Raw genomic sequence first — 3,740 nt, 5'->3', positions numbered from 1 at the left:
TTACCATTCCCTCAATATTCAGGTTGTTTGCAATGCCAAAAACATTATCACTGACATTGTTGCGCAATTTCCAGGGAGTGCACATGACTCTTATATCTTCAGGCAAAGTGGCATACACACCCGTCTTGTCAGGGGAGAATTTGGAGAGGGACATCTGCTTGGTAAATATGTGTTATAGTTTATCACTGTCATTGTACGTATGTCAATGTGAAGCTGCCACTGACTCTTTGCTCCATTACATGTAGGTGACAGCGCATACGCCTTGCGTAATTACCTAATGACGCCTTACCTCAATCCCACAACTGCCAATCAACAGAGGTACAATGCAGCACATATTTCGACAAGGAACATCATAGAGCGCACATTTGGGCTGTTGAAGAGCCGATTCAGATGTCTACATAAGACCGGTGGAGCACTGAAGTACAACCCTGAACAATGCTGCAAGATAGTAGCGGCATGTGCCATGCTGCACAACATAGCGACAAGGGGAGGAATGGACATCGAGGTGTCTGACAGCGATTCGGAGGATGGGAACCAGCAAGTGCCACAACACCATGCAGCACAAGGGGCAGGCGCAGCAGAAGGGCGTAGGAGAAGATTTGACATCACACAAAATTATTTCTGAGGTGAGTAATGATGACACAGAAACTGACTATTGCTATCAGAGTATTCTTTAATTAAATAAAATTGCCATGAGTGTTCAAGCACACTTGTAATCTGACCAGTGCAATGGACATAAGTGGTTTGCAAATGTCAATTCACTTGTCACTCTGTGAAAAGTCAAATCCAAATAAATGGTTACGTCACCATAGTGGAATGCACTTGTACATGCCAGTCTAGCGCTTTTTCCCACGAACACCCAGACGCCTGTCAGACCCAGCATTGTCATCCGTTATGTTGGAAGCGGCGGGGGTACTGCTGCGTGTGTTGCGTCTTCCTGCAGTGCGGACTGGAACTGCCACACTACTTAGGCTTGAGCCACCCTCACTACCCTCTTCGGGCGTGGAATTGTTGGCCGCAATTGTGGAAGCATTTAGCAAATCAACTGCATTGGTGACCTGGTCCAGTGCTTTAGCCACATCGCCGCTCCAATGGCACATTTCAGTTTGCATGGTCACAGACCTACGTGCCAGCAGTGCAGTTGTCGTGGCCAATCTATTGTTTGATTTAGCAAACATTTTCAATTGCAGCATTAGTTGACGATGCTGTCTCTTCTGGGATACATTTCCCTCATGCATCACCTTGCTCAGTTGCTGCACACTTTCTGACAGTACTGCTATGTTGCTAGCCATCTTGCCAACTTGCAATTGTACTAATCGTGTGTTTTTTGTCTGCAGGCGCTGCATACGGAGCATCTGTCCCTCAAGACCACCCCAGACATCACTTGGTTGCTCCTCCTGCTGTGTCCTGAGTGCTCTTCCTCTCCTACGCCGGGCTCTGTGATTAGTTCTGGGGACCTGTGGTTGTGTTTGTGTGATGGAAGTTGTCTGGCCATGGCTGCCACCTGGTGTTGCATCAGCCTCATCATCTTCACACTCCATGGTGACTAGGGATGGAACAGTAGCCCTGCGTGACTTTGTTGGACGTGAGGGATTTATTTGCACCACAGGTGTGTCCATCTGTTCACCTGCGCTGGTGTCCTGCATGTCTGGGGAATCGCTATCCACATCTTCTACACGTTGTGCATCTGTGAGGTGAAACAGTGCAACACTGTATTATTTCATGTCTGTGATATTAATTGCACAGTAATAAATTTCTGCCTTTGTAAATGATTTTATACTCTATTAAGCTTTTTTGGGTTGTTACTCTGAGATTTGACATTTTAACTGCTTGACCTGACTACATCTCCCATAATGCCCCTCACCTACTGAATGCATTGTGTACTGGATGTTCAGGGTCTGCACTTGGGCTGTGCTGTGGTCGAGTTCTACCTTTACATTTTGTAACACTAAGAAAACATACATTCATCTTACCTTCAGATGTGTTTGCTGCTCCGGACGTGTCCAGCTGGGTCACACCAACAACAGCTTCTGGCTGGATGGTGGATTCAATCAAGTCCTCCATGGGAGTGTTCCCAGTGTCTGTTGGTGTTCCCCCTCCTGTCTTCTTTGCCTCCTTCAGGCGGTCAGCTATGCGCACCTTAGCCCGACTGCGCAAGTCGTACCATCGTTTTTTGAGTTCTTCAATGGTGCGGTGTGTCACCCCAATGGCATTGACCCTGTTTTGGATCCGGAGCCAGATTTTCCTTTTCTCCTGCTCTGCCACTTTCAATGATGCCTTTCCAAACAGCTTGTCATGGCTGTGGACTACTCCCTCAATGAGGGTGTCAATTTCTTTTTCTGCAAATTTAATTTTGCGTTTCCTGCCTGTTTGGCTCTCCTCTGCTGTTTGTGAGGCTTCCATTTGATATCACAAGTTTTTCTTCTGTCTCTGTCACACTCCTGTTCTGCTCCCAGAGCCAGCTCCCTCCTCTCCCTGACACTGTGCACTGGAAATGAGGCTGGTGCTGCTCACTTCCTGGTTGTGATGTCATCAGGATACATCAAAAAGCGACTTCGGTATTAGCGATTTCGCTAATTGCGAAATCGCTAATAGCGAGTTCGCAAATGCCGAAATCGCAATTTATTTAGCGATTTTTAGCGATTCGCAATATTCTCGCAATGTTTTTGTTGCATCGTGTTTTGCGAGTCTTTATTTGCGATTCCTTAAAATTCGCAAATAAGGACTCGCAAACTCTCTTTTTGATGCATGTGCCTGTAAGTGTGTAACCTTAAATATTAATCTCTATGGGCATGGAAATTGTCCTAAAACAGGACGATTTTTTATAAAGAAATTAGTATAACATGGGCTTGAATATTACCTCTGTTGTCCTTTCCGCCCTTCCCCAGGTTTCTCAAATATCGTTTATGTCCTTACTTTGGACAACTGTAGACATTTCTTTGGCCATTATGGGTGAATTGCCATCAAGTCTTAATCTCTTAACTATGAAAGGACCGCTCTGGTTGTATGTTTTTTCTGGGATAGCCCTTTTTTTACTTTACTACTCGATTTATAGATTTGTGCGTACCTACCACACATTGGACTGACTTTTATTCACTGAAGACTTATTTCGGGTACTATCTTGTGACAACTCTTCTAGAACTAATTTCAAAAGGTAGTTTTTAAGTTCTCTGACGTATTTGTGTTTTTTTAATTTGCAGCTTTCCACCGCTCTTTTGTTTTCTATTTTTGATAATATTTTTTGCTTGTAACTGATGCCCACTTTTTCATTTTTAAATATTTCTGGTGCGTTTCCTTTGGTGAAGCTTATTAAAGTATTTTTTTTTCTACTCACCTTCATCTTTTTCTTTGAGACTTGTTTCTTTACTCTGGCACTAAGGGTGTTTGTCGGTGTATGAGGTTTTCCTGCACCACCTGAGGTGGTTATGTACACAGGGCTGGTGCATTATATATATATGAATACATCTGCCTATATTTTGTGAGACAATATTATCTTTGTTTATGGGTTTTGTTCTAAATCTTGGTGCCTGGAAAAAGTAGTTTAACGACGAAACACGTGTCAGCTGTTGCCCCCCAAGTTTGGACTTTTGGAATAAAGAATATGGAATTTTCCTGTTGTCTTATTGTACTCATTACATATGCTGCTGAACATAACTGGAAGGACCCATTAGAACTACGGACCTTGATACCTCCTTTTGTGGAGGTGCTCTGAACATTCTTCCAAATGTATGTGTATGGTT

General features: G+C 43.9%; 1 long non-coding RNA gene across 1 annotated transcript; it reads left to right on the top strand.

The window, feature by feature from the left end:
• The first annotated feature begins 243 nt into the window (after positions 1-243).
• On the top strand, positions 244-1,772 carry LOC146809678 (uncharacterized). Its single transcript, XR_014966475.1, has 2 exons — positions 244-626; positions 1,338-1,772. It is a non-coding gene; the product is annotated as an uncharacterized LOC146809678 (long non-coding RNA).
• Positions 1,773-3,740: the final 1,968 nt, after the last annotated feature.

This window comes from Triturus cristatus, chromosome 7 (assembly GCF_964204655.1).
Source record: "Triturus cristatus chromosome 7, aTriCri1.1, whole genome shotgun sequence".
NCBI classification, from domain to species: domain Eukaryota; kingdom Metazoa; phylum Chordata; class Amphibia; order Caudata; family Salamandridae; genus Triturus; species Triturus cristatus.
This window is presented reverse-complemented; position numbering and strand designations above follow the sequence as displayed.